The sequence below is a fragment of the Eurosta solidaginis genome, chromosome X, assembly GCF_040869045.1.
Source record: "Eurosta solidaginis isolate ZX-2024a chromosome X, ASM4086904v1, whole genome shotgun sequence".
In the NCBI taxonomy this organism is placed as follows: Eukaryota; Metazoa; Arthropoda; class Insecta; order Diptera; family Tephritidae; genus Eurosta; species Eurosta solidaginis.
In genome coordinates this window covers 60469933-60493199 of record NC_090324.1, presented here as the reverse complement: position 1 = coordinate 60493199, position 23267 = coordinate 60469933, and positions in this window count along the sequence as shown.

The following is a 23267-nucleotide window of genomic DNA, read 5'->3' as shown; positions in this document are numbered from 1 at the left end:
CCCTCTCAAACCGCCCCAAAAAACCCCACGAATACTCCCCAAAATCATCGCAATATTACCCTAAGAAGCTTCAGAATTACACACGAACTGGTTACGCATATGGGTATATTTTCAGGGCATCTCGATGGTTTATTTTTTATTTTTGGATAACTGAATAAAAACTAAAATTTTATTGTTATTCCATATTTTGTAAATAAGGAATAATAACTTAACTCTTTATTCAAATTTTGCAAAAATAAGAATGAGCGGTTATCATCAATCAGAATATTTTGAATAACGAGAAAATGTTATTCATTATTCAAGAAATGCTTGAATAAAAAATAACATGTTATTCATCACTCAAGTTTTCTTGAATAATGAATAAAAATTTATTTTTTATTTTTTCGTCAATGGTTATTCAAATTTGTTGATAACGCCCATCCCTGCTTTTAATGCCTTAAGTCGAACAAAAATTAACCAATCCTTGTGAAATTTGGTAGAGGCTTAGATTCTAGGACGATAACTGTTTTCTGTGAAAAAGGGCGAAATCGGTTGAAGCCACGCCCAGTTCTTATACACAGTCGACCGTCTGTCCTTCCGCTCGGTCGTTAACACGATAACTTGAGCCAAAATCGATATATCTTTACTAAACTCAGTTCACGTACTTATCTGAACTCACTTTATCTTGGTATAAAAAATGAACGAAATCCGACTATGACCACGCCCACTTTTTCGATATCGAAAATTACGAAAAATGAAACAAATATCATAATTCTATACCAAATACGAAAAAAGGAATGAAACATGGTAATTGTATTTGTCTATTGACGCAAAATATAACTTTAGAAAAAAACTTGGTAAAATGGGTGTGACACCTACCATATTAAATAGAAGAAAATGAAAAAGTTTTGCAGGGCGAAATCAAAAGCCCTTGGAATCTTGGAAGGAATACTGTTCGTGGTATTACATATATAAATAAATTAGCGGTACCCTACAGATGATGTTCTGGATCACCCTGGTCCACATTTTGGTCGATATCTCGAAAACGCCTTCACATATACAACTAAGGGTCACTCCCTTTTAAAACCCTCATTAATACCTTTTATTTGACACCCATATGGTACAAACACATTCTAGAGTCACCCCTGGTCCACGTTTATGGCGATATCTCGAAAAAGCGTCCCCATATAGAACTAAGGCCCACCCACTTTCAAAATACTTATTAACACCTTTCATTTGATACCCATACCGTACAAAAAAATTAACATCTTTCATTTGATACCCATATCGTACAAACAAATTCTAGAGTCACCCCTTGTCCACCTTTATGGCGATATCTTGAAAAGGCGTCTACCTATAGAACTAAGGCCCACGCCCTTTTAAAATACTCATTAACACCTTTCATTTGATACCCATATTGTACAAAAAAATTCTAGAGTCACCCCTGGTTCACCTTTATGGCCATATCTCGAAAAGGCGTACCCCTATAGAACTAAGGCCCACGCCCTTTTAAAATACTCATTAACACCTTTCATTTGATACCCATATTGTACAAACGCATTCTAGAGTCACCCCTGGTCCACGTTTGTGGCGATATCCCGAAAAAGCGTCCACCCATAGAACTAAGGCCCACTCCCTTTTAAAACACTTATTAACACCTTTCGTTTGATATCCATATTGTACAAACGCATTCTAAAGTCAAACCTGGTCCACTTTTATAACGATATACCGAAAAGGCGTCCACCTATAGAACTAAGGCCCACTCCCTTTTAAAATACTCATTAACACCTTTCATTTGATACCCATATAGTACAAACAAATTCTAGAGTCACCCTGGTCCACCTTTATGGCGATATCTCGAAAAGGCGTCCACATATAGAACTAGGGCCAACGCCCTCTTAAAATACTCATTAACACCTTTCATTTGATACCCATATTGTACAAAATAAATTCTAGCGTCACCCCTGGTCCACCTTTATGTCGATATCTCGAAAAGGCGTCCTCCTATAGAACTTAGGCCCACTCACTTTTAAAATTATCATTAACACATTTCATTTGATACCCATATCGTACAAACAAATTCTAGAGTCAGGCCTGGTCCACCTTTATGGCGATATCCCTAAATGGCGACAACTATAGAACTATGGCCCACTTCCTCTTAAAATACTCTTTAATACCTTCCATTTGATACACATGTCATACAAACACATTACAGAGTTACCCTAGGTTCTTTTTACAACATGGTGATTTTCCCTTAATTTGTCGCCACAGCTCTCAACTGTGTATGTAATGTTCGGTTACACCCGAACTTAGCCTTCCTTACTTGTTGTTACTGTTGTATGATTTGTGTAGTATGTGTATATATATGTAGCGCTTACGCTGAATAATCAGCCAGTTTTATCCTTGCCAATGAATTAGGCTGAATAGTCAACCAGTATAATCAAGGCAGGATCGCCATATAAAAGGCGTATCCTTGCCAGTAATGAACTTAGGCTGAATAATCGGCCGGCAGTATGAAAGGTGGAAGATGAATAGAGTGTTTTGTGAGGTGTAAGTGTGAATGAGTGAATGAATCTTTATTCAAGTATTGTTAGCTTATTTATACTAAATTATTCTAAACATATTTTTACATACATATTTACTTTAAATATTCATACTTATATACCTACATAAAAATCGACACAAATATGTACCTACATATTTGTGTTGAGTTTTGACGTCTGTGGGAAATGCAATGTCAGCAAATTTGCCTAAATGCAAATTTGGTTTAGTCGTGCGTACCCCTCATATTTGTGTTGAGTTGTGACGTCTGTGGGAAATGCAATGTCAGCAAATTTGCCTAAACGCAAATTTGGTTTAGTCGTGCGTTGTACACACATCTGTATTAAATCGTGTGGATTACGCTGTCGGCAACAACTAGCAAATGCCCCTTTTGTGTTGATTAAAATTTAGACTCTTTTTGTTACAGGGTAGCACATTAACTTGTTTACTCATTTGTCATTGAAATTGTTGGCTGTTTACACTACAGTACTAAGACATTTTTTTAATTCAGGAGAGTGTTTAGTTGTTCCATGTGCAAATTTTAAGCCGAATTTCAAAAGCAACGAATATTGATAATGATTTTTTGCCTGGGCTCGAGGAGACAATAAAAAATCAAACAAAAATGTATGTACATTAATGTACATGAATCCGAAATCATAAAGTTTTCGTAGTGACACTATTGAAGGTTCATCTTCAAAAAGTCTTCCAACAATACTACCAACTCTGAATCAAAGTCCAGATTATTTAAACAACTTCGATATCGGTTCCGTGAATAATGAGTTTTTGCAATCTGAAGAATTTAACGTGAAAATTCGTCGAGGCCATCAAAAGTGTCCTGTTTTTTTTTCCACGTGATTGTTATGACGGGGCATTTCCTACCTCGTTGTTAAACAGAATCTTGCCAAATGGAGAGAAAGTGGAGCGTGACAAAGAAATTGTATATAGAATTTTGGACACTTTTTTATTTTTGGGTGAAAGAGACCTAGCTTTCAAAGGCGAAAGTATATATCTTGGCGAACGAAACGATGGAGATTTTTTGGGCATCTAAGATCTCATAAGCCAATATGATCCGATACTTAGAGATCATTTGGAGAAAGTTAGGATTTCAACACAGTAGCACAAAGGTTTACAAGTTAACTATCTTTCCCCAGACATTCAGAACGAGTTTATAGAAAATTGCGCAAAGCACGTGAGAGAAACTATATTAGATTAAGGCAAGAAATCCAAGTATTTTGCTATTATCGTCGATGCTATGCCTGATGCTAGTCACGTTGACTACGTTCATTTTGCGCTAACTCCATTTCAATTCGAAAGCAACAAATTTTACAATTTAAGAACGGGTTTTGTCTTTCGTGAATTGTAACCAAAAAACTGGTCAGAAAATCGCTGATCTAATCTCCCATACTTGATTGAAAATTGTCGTGCACAAGGGTACGATAACGGTGCCAATATGAAATGAGCTTACAACGGAGCACTACGTCACATTCTCGACAAAAACTCTAATGCTGATTACTCGCCTTGTGCAACCCAGTCTCAATTTATGTGGTGTTGATCCTTCAGAATGTTGTACGGCTGCAATCACTTTCTTCGGAATTGTACAAAATTTTTTTACTATTTTCAGCAGCATTCCACAACGATGGAACATCCTAAAAAAAAATGTACCGAGCACTCTTCATAGTATTTCAACCAAAAGCCAAATTTGACTGCACAAGCGTATGGCGATGTTACCGGCAGTCTCAAGTAAATCAACAAGTTCGAACGTATTTTGCTGTCCTCAATTTGGTTCAAAATACTGACCAGAGAACTGCAAAAATCACAATTTTCTTGATTTAATCAAACACTAAAACTTGCATTCACATTCAATCATGCGAATAAACTCATATTGAATAAACTCATAATTGAATAAACTCGTAATTGAATAAACTCAGCATCTGTCTTTACAAGACTCTGTTAGAATGATTGCGATGAACGGCCGAACAGGTTTTGCGTACGATTGTATTGATCAAACGAAGGCAAGCGGAGAATAAAATTAAAGCACGAGAATCAGTATCGTTTAGTTCGGCAAACAAACCGAATCGCAAGCAATGTTTATATGAATGTTTATATATATATTTATATGTAGCTGGTCGCCGTGTTGTAAGGGCAGAAGAATCATGCAAATATTCAGACGCATGGAGTTTTCATATTTGCCTTTTTATTCCGATGAATATAATCGCCGTTGAGGCAAACGAGAAAACGCCTGAATTGATTATATTCACGCATGCAATAAGTTGGTTGATTTTAATTCAATGTCGATTATGTTCATTTAAGCAAGTTGGATCATTGAAACCGATCATGTTGCCGAATGTAATCGAACGTTGTTGTGTTCGATTTTTGCAGTTCATTGATACTGACTACCATTAATGAAAGAAACGTGGATCTCCAAGCTAGAGACGCCACCATAGATGTTGATGGTGGACATCTAGATGCAGAGTCTGATTTTAAAAACAATACATTCCTGGTGATCTTTGACAGTAGCGGGTTTAAGGGATCGCCGCTTCGCCCCCCCCCCCCCCCACTATTTTTATGCAGTATTTGGATAAATATAATGGTGGATATTTGATCGTTACTTTTCACAATGCAGCTGTTGTATGCATGCTTTATTTGAGTATCAATTTTCAAATAATATTAGCGCTCAATAGTAAGAATGCTCATGCAAATCAGTCCAATGCTCAGAAATATTTGCGCTGTTGATAACATACTGAATCAAACCTTACTTTATTGAATAAAATTTATTCAGAATCGTATATGATGGCAATATAAGAGAAGATTTTGTAACTTTCCTTGATGCGTACGATTCGATCCGAGAAGATTTTATAAATGGAGAAAAAAATTGACAGGTGTAGCCTTGGCACACATAGTGATTTAATAATTTAGGACTACCCTTCGAAGATTGCGTTGGAATTGGAACGGATGGATGTTCTGTAATGACATCAGAAGTTAAGGGAGCTGTGCAGGAACTTATTAAAATATGTACCAATGCTAATCATTGTCCGTGTTTCGACAATTGTTTTAATAACTCGCTTGCGAAAACGTCGAAAGTTCTTCAAAAAAAGGATTGTATAGCATTGATGAAAAAAATTATCAGTTTTCCAAACCAGTTTCCGAAACGTACCATAGTTTTCAAAAAACATCTGCAGGAATAATTAAGTGGACTATGTGAAACGCGCTGGTCTGAAAAACATGATGGCGTAATGCAGTTTGAAGAAAAGATCACAAAAATTGTTGCTTCGTTTCAAGAAATTTCTATTTGGCAAGATTCAACAACAAGTTCTGATGCCCGTTCTATGTTGAAATCTATTTGCCAGACAGAGTTCGTAACTTCAATGATTTGTTTGAGCAATGTACTTTCTGTCACACGACCACTAAGCTTACTTTTGCAAAGACCGTCAATAGATTTGAATCAAGCCTCTGAAGCATTGAGTGACACTTTGCGAACGTTATAAAACTATAAACTTGAAGCAGAAAGTCGTTTTTCGGGACTTTACAAAAAAATAGTCGCTTTATCAGATGAGTGGAAGTTTGATATTGTTCTCCCAGGAATGGCTAAAAAGCAAATATATCGAGCGTATTACACTTCATAAGACGCTGAACAGTATTATCGAAAAGCAATTTATATACCTCTTCTTGATCATATCATTCTTGATTTACAAGGTAGATTACCTGAAGATACATTGGAGGTTTTTAATCTTAATTTGTTACTCCCATTGCGAATCATCAAATACAATACACTGCAAAAAAGAATTTGTGTAAAGAGCTTGTCCAAGGTCTTGGTAAAAGATACGCATCTCTTATTGGAGGAAATAAAATTAATCTATCGCGGGTTCGAATCGAGCTCAAGGCCTAACAATAATTTTTTATCATTATTTTTGTTATGATAATTTTTTTCTTAATTGAAAAAAAAATTTTTTTTAATTAGAATAGAAGAAAGAAAAAATTTATAGAACTGCCAAAGCTCGTTGTATAGATCCATTTCGGGAAGATTACTTCATCGGCAACGTTTAGGCGCCGCTGCTATAACCATTCAGCCATCACAGCGGTTTTTTGTTTGTCTTCATTAATCCTATTTCTATTCTGGTTCGTGCCAATTGATATTCACAACACTGCGACATCTGTTGCAGAATGGATGTGAGAATTGAACTTGTTTGATGGCAATGGTGCCATAGTGTCATATTTTATTGACACTTTTTCCCCGTGCTCTGGGATGTATTAAAAAATTTTGTTGTTGTATCGGCCTACTGATTTGTAAGATCGCGGGTTCGAATAGAGCTCAAGGCCTAACAATAATTTTTTATCATTATTATTGTTATGATAAATTTTTTCTTAATTGAAAAAAAATTTTTTTTTTTTTAATTAGAATAGAAGAAAGAAAAAATTTAGACAACTGCCAAAGCTCGTTGTATAGATCCATTTCGGGAACTGCTAAATTCCTTCATCGGCAACGTTTAGGCGCCGCTGCTATAACCATTCAGCCATTACAGCGGTTTTTTGTTTGTCTTTATTAATCCTACTTCTATTCTGGTTCGTGCCAATTGATATTCACAACACTGCGATATCTGTTGCAGAATGGATGTGAAAATTGGACTTGTTTGATGGCAATGCTGTCATAGTGTCATATTTTATTCACACTTTTTTCCCCGTGCTCTGGGATGTATTAACAATTTTTGTTGTTATATCGGCCTACTGATTTGTAAGATCGCGGGTTCGAATCGAGCTCAAGGCCTAACAAAAATTGTTTATACTCAGTTGAGCAGAGCTCACAGAGTATATTAACTTTGACTGGATAACGGTTGGTTGTACAGGTATAAAGGAATCGAGATAGATATAGACTTCCATATATCAAAATCATCAGTATTGGAAAAAAATTGGATTGAGCCATGTCCGTCCGTCCGTCCGTCTGTCCGTTAACACGATAACTTGAGTAAATTTCGAGGTATCTTGATGAAATTGGGTATGTAGGTTCCTGGGCACTCATATCAGATCGCTATTTAAAATGAACGATATCGGACAATAACCACGCCCACTTTTCCGATATCGAAAAATTCGAAAAATCGAAAAAGTGCGATAATTCATTACCAAATACGGATTAAGCGATGAAACTTGGTAGGTGAGTTGAACTTATGACGCAGAATAGAAAAAAATTTTGGACAACGGGCGTGGCACCGCCCACTTTTAAAAGAAGGTAATTTAGAAGTTTTCCAAGCTGTAATTTGGCAGTCGTTGAAGATATCATGATGAAATTTGGCAGGAACGTTACTCTTATCACTATATGTCTGCTTAATAAAAATTAGCAAAATCGGGGAACGATCACGCCCACTTAAAAAAATTTTTTTTTTAAATTCAAGTTTTAAAAGAAAAGTTAATATTTTTACAGTATATAAGTAAATTATGTCAACATTCAACTCCAGTAATGATATGGTGCAACAAAATACAAAAATAAAAGAAATTTTCAAAATGGGCGTGGCTCCGCCCTTTTTCATTTAATTTGTCTAGGATACATTTAATGTCATATGTCGAACAAAAATTTACCAATCCTTGTGAAATTTGGTAGAGGCTTAGATTCTAGGACGATAACTGTTTTCTGTGAAAAAGGGTGAAATCGGTTGAAGCCACACCCAGTTTTTATACACAGTTGACCGTATGTCTTTTCGCTCGGCCGTTAACACGATAACTTGAGCAAAATCGATATATCTTTACTAAACTCAGTTCACGCACTTATCTGAACTCTCTTTGTATTGGTGTAAAAAATGACCGAAATCCGACTATGAACACGCCCACTTTTTCGATATCGAAAATTACGAAAAATGAAAAAAATTCCATAATTATATACCAAATATGAAAAAAGGGATGAAACATGGTAATTGACGCAAAATATAACTTTAGAAAAAAACTTGGTAAAATGGGTGTGACACCTACCATATTAAGTAGAAGAAAATGAAAAAGTTTTGCAGGGCGAAATCAAAAGCCCTTTGAATCTTGGAAGGAATACTGTTCGTGGTATTACATATATAAATAAATTAGCGGTACCCGACAGATGATGTTCTGGATCACCCTGGTCCACATTTTGGTCGATATCTCGAAAACGCCTTCACATATACAACTAAGGGCCACTCCCTTTTAAAATCCTCATTAATACATTTAATTTGAATACCTTTAATTTGATACCCCCAATTCATCCTACACCTCCACCGTTATCTTTAGCTCCAACAATAACAGTTACCGATACTGGGGTTGTTGCTATCGATACAAGTGTACCTGAAAAAAATAGTACTTCTTTGACGGGCTCGATAACCAACGGTAGGTCAAGCAATGCGTTTTCTGTCAACTGTTCTATAACGGCCGCACCTTCCCAGCTCTCTGGTGCGCTATCCGCTACTCCTTTGCAGGTGACTGCCGTGCCACCTCGTAGGGCTGTATTTGTGTCCCGATTACACGCCTCGATTACCGAAAATGACATTGCTCATTACGTTTGCTCTAAACTTGGTGTTGCACCCACTAGTAACATCAATGTGTATAAATTTAAGTTTAAATATGAGAGAGACATCTCCTCATTTAAAATATCCTTTTCAGATGAATATTTCGATAAGGTACTTGATTCCTCTTTTTGGCCTAAGCATACTGTGGTTCACTTGTTCACAAGGAAGGCGAGGGCCGAACCTGTTTTATTACAGCCAAAAAAGGGTATGACGAACACAGTAATAACAACACAAAGGTAATTGCTGATCTGTCCCGTCTTCTCATTAATTACCAAAATGTTCGTGGTTTACGATCAACACTTGTTCCATTCTTCCTTAATTCATTCAACTTTTCTGCACATGTTGTAGCTTTTACGGAGACCTGGCTAAAGCCTGATAATTACAATTCTGAGGTTTTTTCAAATAAATATGCTGTTTATCGGCGTGATCATCTGAGTTGATTTCGCTGGACAATATCTCTCATATCGAATTCATAGCAGTTAGGCTTTCATTCGGTAGCTATAGCGTAATTGTTTGTTGTTCGTATATACCACACCTCGTTCGTATATGGATGTTTATGCTAGTCATAGCTCGGCCATCTGCGATTTGAATTCGCAGTTGGGAGATAACGATCGACTTGTTGTTGTTGGTGACTTTAACTTGCCAACAGTTAATTGGGTTAATTTAAGTGATTCAAACTTTTTAACTCCCACTGATCAACATGAGTTTCTCAATTGCTTGTTAGACTCATCTCTTTTACAGATTAACAATGTTCCAAATAGTGGAAATAAAATGCTGGATTTAGTATTTGTGGATGGCTCGGTGGGTACTGCCCTTGCGCAAATACCACCTTTATCCCTTCAAGAAGACCCTCTTCACCCTACGCTAGAGATATCACTTGATATCAGCCTACTCCGTAGGATTCAAGTACAGTATCGTCCCCGATCTAGACGCTACTACAAAGCGAATTCCATTATGCTCAATGATCTGTTGGCTTCCCATGATTTGTCGGATCTCTATGCTTGCACTGATGTCGATTCGGCTATCTTTATATTTTACAGTACACTTGAAGGCTTCTTTGATACCTGCATTCCTACTCGCTATACCATATGTTCGAATAAGCCCCCTTGGTTTTCAAGGCAACTTATCAGACTTAATAACATTAAATCTAGGCTCTATAAGAGATTCAAGAAATCTGGAGCATCTGCAGACCTCTCTAAATATCTGATAGCTCGTTCTAAATTTCACCGTCTTAATCAGCTTTGTTATAAAAATTACTTGAGTTGTTGTAAAGCCCAATTTTTTAGAAATCCAAAAAAGTTTTACAGTTTCGTAAATTCAAAGCGGAAAACTTCTGGGTATCCTTCCTCATTAACCTTTGGAGGTAAAAAAGCTTGCACTGATGACGACGTTGCTGAACTATTTTCTAAGTTATTTAAGTCCACGTATTCATCCAGTGGTTTTCATTCCGGTCAATATCCCTATCGCTTAGATAGCTCGAATTACATTAGGAATCCTGCTATTGATGGTAATATTGTTCTTTAGAGTATTCAATCTTTGAAGCCCACCTTTTCTCCGGGACCGGACGGTGTTCCTAGTTGCGTGTTTAGGTACTGCGCCGAAAACATGTTTGAGCCTATTTTAAAATTATTTGAGCTATCTCTGGGATCTGCGTCATTCCCGGCACTTTGGAAACAGTCTTTTATTATACCCCTGCATAAAAAGGTAGTAGGTCAAAAGTTGAAATCTACAGGGTATTGCTAAACTTTCAATCATTCCTAAAGTCTTTGAACAGATTGTTACCAGTCAACTCCAATATCAGTGTTCTAGTCTTTTGTCTCCATGCCAACACGGTTTTATTCATCAAAGGTCAACCACTACAAATTTGCTTGTATTCACCTCTATAGTTATGTAAGGATTTTTAGCGAACAAGCAAACGGATGTCATCTACACGGACTTCAGCAAAGCATTTGATACCGTCAACCATGAGTTGCTTATTCATAAGCTTGATTTACTGGGCTTTCCGTTTCACCTATTAATGTGGCTGAAAAGCTATCTTTCTAACCGGACCCAAAAAGTCCTGTTCAAGTGCAATCTGTCGGAATCGTTCGGAGTTTCCTCCGGCGTACCCCAGGGAAGTCATCTAGGCCCTTTGCTCTTTGCCCTTTTCATTAATGACTTGCCACAGACAATATTATATTCCCATACTATAATGTATGCGAATGATGTAAAACTTTGCTACACTTACTGTCCTACCGATTTGAGTTCCTTGGATCTTCTTCAGGCCGACTTGAACTCGTTCCAATGTTGGTGCACAACAAATTTACTAGCTTTATATTGCTCTAAACGTACTCATATGACATTTCACCGAGTGAAGCCAGCATTGAAATCTTATGTAATAGATGGTATGCCTTTGGAGCGTATATCTATTGCAAATGATCTAGGTGTCCTTTTTGATCCGAAATTGAATTTTAACATGCGTATTTCATCTATAGCCAACAAAGCGTTGGGTTTACTTGGATTTGTTAAAAGATGGGCTAAAGAGTTCGATGATCCGTACCTCACTAAGGTTCTTTACACATCGCTGGTTCGTCCAATACTCGAGCATTGCTCATGCGTTTGGTCCCCTGTTTCTCAAAAGCACGAGCATATAACTAGATTGAAACTTAAGTTAATACCTCTAAATTTCGTAATATATAGAAGTACAAATAATATACCCAGAAAACAATTGTGGCTATTATACGATGCGTACTTTATGTCACGTTTAACGTATTTAAACCCAATCTGGAGCAGATGTACAGAAAATAAAATAAATGAGTTACAAATACTTCAAAACAAAATAATAAAAAATATCCTGTTACTACCTAGAATAACTCCCACTATCAGGCTTTATGAAAATAGGTTAGACGTTAGAAAATACAGTATTCTACAGACACTGCTCATTGTTTTCAAAATCAAAAACAATCTGATTAAACATAGTCTTGACTTAAATTTCGTAGGAAATCTAAGCTATAACTATAGAAATACTCTATATATAAAAACTTGTTTTTTCCGTACTCAAAGAAGCACAAATTCAATACGTAGCTATTGTGCTAGAATGTTTAATAAATTGTCCGACAATGTTAAAACATGTTCCAATTATTAGCATTTCAAGAGGCAAGTTAAAAGCCTCTTGTTACTAGATTATAACTTTAGCCTGTAAAATACAAATATATGTAATTTTTTCTTATATGTTTTATATAGAAAAAAAAACAAAAAAAAAAAAACACAGTAAATAAGTATGTTAAAATAATTCGGCGCCAGTATATTTAAGCTGGCACAACACACTTGTTAGTATGTACTAAAATAATTTAAATGTAAACTAGTGTACTTAACGCAGTTGACAGCGTAGGAAGCAAATATGCATACATGTTAAGCTATCTTCTCATACAAAATGTATTTTTTTCAATAAAAAAAAAAAAGCATATAAAGCGTCTTGAGTCAGTTCAAAAGCAATTTTTGATATTTGCACTGCGCGGCCTTAATTGGGACTCAAGTCTCCACCTTCCTCCATACAGAAGTAGACTTCTTTTTATTAACTTACCCACTCTGGAAAATCGGAGAATATTACTGGGGGTATTGTTCATCCATAAGCTCATTATTGGAGAAATTGATTCTGCGGACCTCCTCAGCCGCTTGTTTTTTGCGGTTCCTCCTAGAGTATCCAGACACTACGTTCCTTTCTATTTACCCCTTTGTCGACGAAACTTTGCTAAAAATAATCCTCTTCTTATCTGGTGCGTGCACTACAATGACTTGTATAGCTGTATCAGTCTTGAATGTACTTTTGCCACTATACGTAATGCAATACTTGCCTATCTAATTTAAGAGATACAAGCTAATTTAATTTGCCGGCATTTTATTCCTTCCATAAAAAACAGGAACTATCTCGCTTAAGGATGGAGGAACATTTATCAACATGTATCATTAAGAAGGAACAAGACAGTACTGTGTTGATTGGAATCTGGTGCATTCCAACAACGTAAAAAACATGCTTTTTCATGGGTCACTGATCGGAATCGTATGTATTCCGGCAGTATAATCTTATGGGTCAGGCATCGAGCTGACTGGAATCCGGTGCATTCCAACAACATAGGTCATGTTACTTTTTTATGCCTTTTGATATCGTATCCTCATTACACTACTCTTAGCACTGCCGGATTCCCATGACATGCTGATTGGAATCTTGTTGCATTCCAACAGGAAGATTGGAATCCACTGCATTCCGAAATCATGCTGAGCGGAATCTGATGCATTCCGCCAGTATAAAATTTCGGCATAAGATCTTATTTCTGCTCGTATTTCTTATTATTATTATATTCTGAAATTAAAGAGTAATGTTCATTAATATTTCTTTGTTTGTAATATAACATTGTTGAAATCTCGATATATCTTAAATTTTATCTTTTGAGACTTTAAATAATAAATAAATAAATAAATAAATAAATAAAAATAAAAATATCGTACAAACACATTCTAGAGTCACCCCTGGTCCACGTTTATGGCGATATCTCGAAAAGGCGTCCACATATAGAACTAAGGCCCACTCCTTTATAAAATACTCATTAACACCTTTCATTTGATACCCATATTGTACAAACGCATTCTAGAGTCAACCTTGGTCCACGTTTATGGCGATATCCCAAAAAGGCGCCCACTCCCTTTTAAAACACTTATTAACACCTTTCGTTTGATACCCATATTGTACAAACGCATTCTAGAGTCAACCCTGGTCCACTTTTATAACGATATTCCGAAAAGGCGTCCACCTATAGAACTAAGGCCCACTCCCTTTTAAAATACTCATTAACACCTTTCTTTTGATACCCATATAGTACAAACAAATTCTATAGTCACCCCTGGTCCACATTTATGGCGATATCTCGAAAAGGCGTCCACATATAGAACTAAGGCCCACACCCTCTTAAAATACTCATTAACACCTTTCATTTGATACTCATATCGTATAAACAAATTCTAGAGTCACCCCTGGTCCATCTTTATGGCGATATCTCGAAAAGGCGTCCATCTATAGAACTTAGGCCCACACCCTTTTAAAATACTCATTAATACCTTTCATTTGATACCCATATCGTACAAAATAAATTCTAGAGTCACCCCTGGTCCAGCTTTATGGCGATATCTCCAAAAGGCGTCCACATATAGAACTTAGGCCCACTCCCTTTTAAAATTATCATTAACACATTTCATTTGATACCCATATCGTACAAACAAATTCTAGAGTCAGGCCTGCACCACCTTTATGGCGATATCCCGGAATGGCGTCCATCTATAGAACTATGGCCCACTTCCTTTAAAATACTCTTTAAGACCTTCCATTTGATACACATGTCATACAAACACATTCCAGGGTTACCCTAGGTTCTTTTTACAACATGATGATTTTCCTTACTTTGTCTCCACAGCTCTCAACTGAGTATGTAATGTTCGGTTACACCCGAACTTAGCCTTCCTTACTTGTTATCATTATTATTGTTATGATAAATTTTTTCTTAATTGCAAAAAAAAAATTTTTTTTTAATTAGAATAGAAGAAAGAAAAAATTTAGACAACTGCCAAAGCTCGTTGTATAGATCCATTTCGGAAACTGCTAAATTCCTTAATCGGCAACGTTTAGGCGCCGCTGCTATAACCATTCAGCCATCACAGCGGTTTTTTGTTTGTCTTCATTAATCCTACTTCTATTCTGGTTCGTGCCAATTGATATTCACAACACTGCGACATCTGTTGCAGAATGGATGTGAAAATTGGACTTGTTTGATGGCAATGCTGCCATAGTGTCATATTTTATTGACACTTTTTCCCCGTGCTCTGGGATGTATTAACAATTTTGCTTGTTATATCGGCCTACTGATTTGTAAGATCGCGGGTTCGAATCGACGCGCTGAGACAAGTACATATAACAAAGCAAAAAGCCGGTACACATTAGGCCGGTCTCAAAAAATAAAAAATAAAATCCCAGTGAACACAAATATTATAATATTTATATTATTATATACCCACATTACTTGTACTCAGAAGCGCTGAGACAAGCCCGTATAAAGAACCAAGCGTACATTAGGCTGGTTTCAAAAAAAAAAAATTTTTTTTTTGCACTTTTGACAAAAATTTTTTCGTTTCTCACAGCTTAATAAAAGCTCCCATTTCTATTAAGAAACCAAACTAATTTATAATGCCGAAATCGTCGGACGAAACCCAAAAATTGACCCCTGCAGATAAATGCCTGCAGAAATTCATATATGACGGTAACCAAGTAGAAGTTTACTGCTCAAGATGGTCACCCTCCCAAGCTACCGATTTATCAGAGTGTATGCTTAAGGTCAAATTAGAAGACCTTGATAAAATATGGGAAAAGGTGCTAGAGTCCCATCGAGAAGTAAGTTTCTCAGATAATTACACAGATGTTAGCGGCTCGGTTGAGCAAAAATTCGCTAAATGCTTGGAAACTTACCAAACATGCAAATCAGAAATTTTAGAAGCCTTACAGCTTTTTAATACTGCTAGCACCAACCAACAACAAATACCCGCCCACCCAATGAACAATTCAAATGCAAACGGTTTTTATTTAAAAGTACCACCATGCGACACCGAAGTATTTCATGGTGGATACGAAGACTGGCCATCCTTTAGAGATATGTTCACGGCAGTCTATAAAAACCACCCTAAATTATCACCCGCTCAAAAATTATACCACCTACGCCTGAAAACAAAAGGACAAGCTGGGCTTATTGTAAAACAATACCCACTGAGCGATAATAATTTCGAGCTTGCCTGGGAAGCGCTCAGATCTAGGTACGAGAACAAAAGGATACTCGTCGACAACCAACTGAAGACGCTGTTCAACCTACCCACAATATTCGCAGAAAGCGGAGAACAAATACAGAAGATGCAGACAACAATCAACAACTGCATGTCAACCCTTAACACCCAAGGAATCCCGACAACGGACTGGGACCCAATCCTCGTTTACCTCTGCTCATCCAAGCTGCCAAGTGAAAGCCTTTCACTATGGGAACAATCCCTCAGCTCCCGAAAAGAACTCCCACTTTGGGAGGATATGAATAAATTTTTGACCAGCAGATACGAGGTAGTAGAGAGAATAAGTACCTATCGACCAGGCAAGGCGAAACCCCAATTTTCGAGTTTTACGCCACGAACGGTGAATCAAAACTCGACCCAATCTAACAATAATAGAACCCATGCATATCACACGGAGTTCAATAAAACGGCTTCGTGTAGATTATGCAATCAATACCACGCAGTCAAATCTTGCGTTAGGTTTAGAAATTTATCGGTATCAGACCGAATCAAATTTGTGAGAGAAAATAGTTATTGCGAAAACTGTTTGTCTACGTCACACCCCAAGAACGAATGTAAAAGTAGTTTCACGTGCGTTTATTGCCAAAAGCGTCATCATTGGCTACTGCATTTGCAGCCCAAACCCCAACAATCACAACCAAACCCCAGAGCTCAAAATGCCCAAGCCGGCACCCTTAGGAGAACGGACGACGAGCGAGCCTCAACGTCAAAAGCCGCAGCAAGAGCCACCTCCTCCCAACAGTCTCAAGACAAAAACCCGGTTTCTTCACTCTTCTCGAGTAATCATGGAACCACCCTATTACCCACAGCAATAGTATCAGTATACTTTGCTGGCGAATTTCATAAAATTCGTGCCCTAATAGACCAAGGTTCACAAAAAACTTTTGTATCATCCCGTATTCAAAAGGTTCTTGGTCTACCCACAAAAGAGTCTCTCCACCAGATATCTGGAATGGGTGGAACGGTTGTGAAAATGCCAATAAAGTCTGCCAGATAACATTCTGTTTAGCAGACTTAACCCAAATGATAGACGCACAAGCAATAATTTTGCCCAAACTAACGAAGTTCTTGCCCACAGTCAGAGTTTCAAGCATCGATCTCGAAGAACTGTCCCATTTACCGTTAGCCTATCCGCAGTATTCGATACCATCAAAAATCGATGTGGTAATCGGCAGCGATATCACCCCGCAAATCCTCACCGAAGGGCTCCTACGAAATGTGAGTGGAACATTACTTGCCCAAAACACAATATTCGGATGGATATTAAGCGGCCCCGTAGCGGAAAAGGTATCAACCTTCAGCACTCATGTCACGGAATGCACCGATGACCCCATCAGTCAACTTTTGAGACAATTTTGGGAACAGGAAGAAGTTCACCAAACCCAACAACGACCAGCAGATGATGAATACTGCGAAGCACTCTACCGGACAACCACAATTCGTGAGGAAGATGGACGCTACAGAGTCAAACTACCCTTCAAATCGGAATTTCCAGCCAATCTGGCACTCGGTCATTCACGACCCGCAGCACAACAGCAGTACATCAGCATCGAACGCACGCTCGAAAGAAAACCCGAATTAAGAGACAACTATTTTGAAGTCCTTAATGAATATTTAACCATGGATCACATGGAACCCGCCTCCCAACAAGAGATAATTAGAGATGGTAAATATCTATCGTTTTATCTACCCCATCATGCTGTCATAAAACCCGACAGCAAAACCACAAAAGTGCGAGTCGTCTTCAACGCATCAAAAATGTCGCATTCTGGCAACTCGTTGAACGACGTGCTTCATACAGGCCCCATTCTACAAAATGACTTAATGCTCGTCATACTCAAATGGCGACTTTATAAGTTTGTTTTCAACGGCGATATTGAGAAAATGTATCGCCAAATACTCATCCACGAAGAAGATAAAGATTTTCACCGAATCGTTTTTCGAAAACACCCAACTCTGCCGATAGAAGATTTTCGACTAAAAACAGTTACCTTTGGTGTAAATTGCGCGCCGTATTTGGCGATTCGAACCCTACACCAACTCGCCCACGATTGTCAAGACGAATATCCGCTCGCTAAAAACATTTTATTAAACGAAACATATGTTGACGATATTTTGTCAGGCGGTCATAATATACAGTCCACTTTGAACTCTATGACTCAAGTTATCGAAGCCTTAAAATCGGCAGGGTTCCCTTTGAGGAAGATGTCGGCAAATCACCCTGAAATTTTAAAACCCGTTCCCGACCCTGATTTGCTAGACGTCGACTTCCTTAAATTCCATGATTCGAGTTCCACAAAAACCCTTGGAATTCAGTGGAACGCGCTAACCGACACCTTCACCTACATGTATGATCCACCATCAGCAGAAAACACGACTACAAAAAGGCAGATTTTATCAGCAGTTGCAAAACTGTTTGACCCCGCAGGATGGCTTTCACCAATAATGATTCTTGCAAAAATGTTGCTGCAACAACTCTGGATGGAAGGAACGGATTGGGACGAAGACGTGAAGCCCGGAGCTCTCCAAAAATGGACCTCAATTTATGAAAATTTACCTCATATCAGAGACATTAAAATCCCTAGGTGGGTACATTATTCCCCCGATAAACTAATCCAGCTGCATGGATTCTCAGATGCTTCAGAAAAAGCATTTTGTGCCTGTATATATTTACGAGTACAAACCCATGAAAATAGTTTTTCATCCCATTTGCTAGCTGCTAAAAGCAAAGTAGCACCCCTCCAAACCGTGAGTCTTCCACGGTTGGAACTCTGTGGAGCAGTTTTACTCTCCAAGTTAGTGAAACAGCTGCGAAGTGAGCTGAATCTACCCCAACACGAACTCATTCTCTGGTGCGATTCTGCCATCGTACTGGCCTGGTTAGAAAAACCACCCCATACCTGGAAAACGTATGTCGCCAACAGAACCTCTGAAATTCTTAAGAACGTTGACAACGCCACTTGGAGGCACGTTTCTAGTAAGGATAACCCAGCGGATTTGGGCACTCGAGGCTGCAAGGCTCAGGATTTAGTCCAATGTCCATTATGGTGGGAAGGACCTAATTGGCTTATCAATCCATCAACTTCGTGGCCAAAGGATATTTCTCACCACCCAACTCCCCCCGAACAACGACATGTGGAAGTATTCCACACCCTGCAGGAAGAAAATATAGATATAATCGACCGTTTTTCGTCATTTTCTCGAGCGCTTAGAGTCGTGGCCTATATGTTGCGGTTTATCAAGAAAGCAAGGAAACTGAAAGTTCCAGCGACGCTTAACCTCACCCACGCCGAAGTGAATGATGCCAAAATCAAAAGCATCATTCAAACTCAACGGAATCATTACGGAGACACGATAGAGCTGCTTCAAACGTCAGGACCCTTACCCAAAAAGAACACCCTTCTGACATTAAACCCCATGCTAGATGACTCAGGAATCATGCGAGTTTCTGGAAGATTAGCATATGCCACCTATAGCTTTAATGAGCGGCACCCAATTATCATACCCGAAAACTCTCGATTTTGTTCTCTTCTGTTAGACTTCCTCCATTCGCACCTGCTGCACGCCGACAAACAGCTGATGATCCGAATGGTACAGCAACAGTACTACATTCCACGTTTGAAGCAAAAGGTCAAAAAGCTCGTCTTCCACTGCAAAACCTGCACCATCTATAAACAGCAGATGAAAACGCAGATAATGGCAGCCTTGCCACCCGAGAGGTCAACATATTCTCTACCCTTTCATACAACAGGAGTCGATTTTGCTGGACCATTTATGGTAAAAACTTCTCCCCTTCGCAGAGCTTCGTATGTGAAAGCTTACGTTTGTGTGTTCGTCTGTTTTCCACAAAGGCTGTTCATTTAGAAGTGTGTTCTGACCTCACCACCAACGCCTTCAACGCAGCCTTTGCCCGATTCACTGGTCGCCGTGGCCTACCCCATCAGATATTTTCTGACAACGGAAAGACGTTCGTCGGCGCACAACGCGTATTTCAAAGGGAATTCACCACATTTCTCAAGGAAGTCGCTACAGACGTCGCAGAAAAATATGCAACTCACGGATTCTCATGGAAATTCATCCCACCATACGCTCCACACATGGGTGGGCTATGGGAAGCGGCCGCGAAAAGTTTCAAGATACACTTTACGATAGTAGCAGGAAACCAGAAGTTCTCCTTCGAAGAGCTTACTACCCTCTTAGTACGCATAGAGGCGGTCCTCAACTCCCGACCGCTCTCCCCTATGTCCGAAGATCCAATGGATCCCCTAGTCCTAACCCCAGGGCATTTCCTACGTGGCGCGCCGCTCTTGTCGTTACCGGAGCCAACTGCAGAGCATCTCACCTTGGTCAACAAATGGCAGAAACTGAAAGTGCTTCACCACCAGAACAGACTCACTGGTCTTGCACTTTTAAATACCCATTTCGATATTGAGATTGATATTGATCATATAATTGAAAGATATGTAAAAAAAGGGAAGCATAGAATTAAATTTATTGTGTGAATATGAACTATGAAGAAGATAAAAATTATGTCAAAATATCAAAAAATTGGATGTACTATTGTTAATTTGAATAACTAAATAAAACCAAATATGTGTATGAAATTATTAAACGATGTAAAAAAATACTAATAAATTTACACCTAAATACGTAAGGAAGGCTAAGTTCGAGTGCAACCGAGCATTACATACTTATTTGAGAGCTATGGAAACAAAATAAGGTGAAATCACCTCGTAGTAAAATAAATCTAGGGTAACCCTGGAATGTGTTTGTATGACATGTGTATCAAATGGAAGGTATTAAAGAGTATTTTAAGAGAGAGTGGGCCATAGTTCTATAGATGGACGCCATTTAGCGATATCGCCATAACGGTGGACCAGGGCTGACTCTAGAATTTGTTTGTACGACATGGATATCAAATGAAAGTGTTAATGAGTATTTTAAAAGGGAGTGGGCCTAAGTTCTATAGGAGGACGCCCTTTCGAGATATCGCCATAAAGGTGGACCAGGGGTGACTCTAGAATTTGTTTGTACGATATGGGTATCAAATGAAATGTGTTAATGAGTATTTTAAAATGGAGTGGGTCTAAGTTCTATAGGTGGACGCCTTTTCAAGATATCGCAATAAAGGTGGACTAGGGGTGACTCTAGAATTTGTTTGTACGATATGGGTATCAAATGAAATGTGTTAATGAGTATTTTAAAATGGAGTGGGTCTTAGTTCTATAGGAGGACGCCCTTTCGAGATATCGCCATAAAGGTGGACCAGGGGTGACTCTAGAATTTGTTTGTACGATATGGGTATCAAATGAAATGTGTTAATGAGTATTTTAAAATGGAGTGGGTCTTAGTTCTATAGGAGGACGCCCTTTCGAGATATCGCCATAAAGGTGGACCAGGGGTGACTCTAGAATTTGTTTGTACGATATGGGTATCAAATGAAATGTGTTAATGAGTATTTTAAAATGGAGTGGGTCTAAGTTCTATAGGTGGACGCCTTTTCAAGATATCGCAATAAAGGTGGACTAGGGGTGACTCTAGAATTTGTTTGTACGATATGGGTATCAAATGAAAGGTGTTAATGAGTATTTTAAAAGGGAGTGGGCCTTAGTTCTATGGGTGGAGGCCTTTTCGAGATATCGCCATAAAGGTGGACCAGGGCTGACTCTAGAATTTGTTTGTACGATATGGGTATCAAATGAAAGGAGGTAATAAGTATTTTAAAAGGGAGTGGGCCTTAGTTCTATAGGTGGACGCCTTTTCGAGATATCGCCATAAAGGTGGACCAGGGCTGACTCTAGAATTTGTTTGTACGACATGGGTATCAAATGAAAGTGTTAATGAGTATTTTAAAATGGAGTGGGCCTAAGTTCAATAGGAGGACGGCCTTTCGAGATATCGCCATAAAGGTGGACCAGGGGTGACTCTAGAATTTGTTTGTACGATATGGGTATCAAATGAAAGGTGGCAATAAGTATTTTAAGAGGGAGTAATCCTTAGTTCTATAGGTGGCCGCCTTTTGGAGATATCGCCATAAAGGTGGACCAGGGGTGACTCTAGAATTTGTTTGTACGATATGGGTATCAAATGAAATGTGTTAATGAGTATTTTAAAATGGAGTGGGTCTTAGTTCTATAGGAGGACGCCCTTTCGAGATATCGCCATAAAGGTGGACCAGGGGTGACTCTAGAATTTGTTTGTACGATATGGGTATCAAATGAAAGGTGCTAATGAGTATTTTAAAAGGGAGAGGGCCTTAGTTCTATGCGTGGACGCCTTTTGGAGATATCGCCATAAAGGTGGACCAGGGCTGACTCTAGAATTTGTTTGTACGATATGGGTATCAAATGAAAGGTGGCAATAAGTATTTTAAGAGGGAGTAATCCTTAGTTCTATAGGTGGCCGCCTTTTCGAGATATCGCCATAAAGGTGGACCAAGGGTGACTCTAGAATGTTTGTACGGTATGGGTATCAAACGAAAGGTGTTACTAGGCATTTTAAGAGGGAGTGGGCATTAGGTCTATAGGTCGACGCCTTTTCGAGATATCGCCATTAGGGTGGGCCAGAGGTGACTCTAGAATGTTTGTACGATATGGGTATCAAACGAAAGGTGTTACTGAGCATTCTAAGAGGGAGTGGACATTAGGTCTATAGGTGGACGCCTTTTCGAGATATCGCCATTAGGGTGGGCCAGGGGTGACTCTAGAATGTGTTTGTACGATATGCATATCAAATTAAAGGTATTAATGAGGGTTTTAAAAGCGAGTGGCCCTTAGATGTATAAGTGAAGGCGTTCTCGCGATATCGACCAAAATGTGGACCAGGTGATCCAGAAAATCATCTGCCGGGTACTGCTAATTTATTTATATATGCAATACCACTAACAGTATTCCTGCCAAGATTCCAAGGGCTGTTGATTTCGCCTTGTAGAACTTTTTCATTTTCTTCTACTTAATATGGTAGGTGTCACACCCATTTTACAAAGTTTTTTCCAAAGCTATATTTTGCGTCAATAAACCAATCCAGTTACCATGTTTCATCCCTTTTTTCGTATTTTGTATAGAATTATGGCATTTTTTTCATTTTTCGTAATTTTCGATATCGATAAAGTGGGCGTGGTTATGGTCGGATTTCGGCCATTTTTTATACCAAGTGAAAGTGAGTTCAGATAAATACGTGGGCTAAGTTTAGTAAAGATGTATCGGTTTTTGCTCAAGTTATTGTGTTAACGGCCGAGCGGAAGGACAGACGGTGGACTGTGTATAAAAACTGGGCGTGGCTTCCACCGATTTCGCCCATTTTCACAGAGAACAGTTACCGTCATAGAATCTATGCCCCTACCAAATTTGAGAAGGATTGGTAAATTTTTGTTCG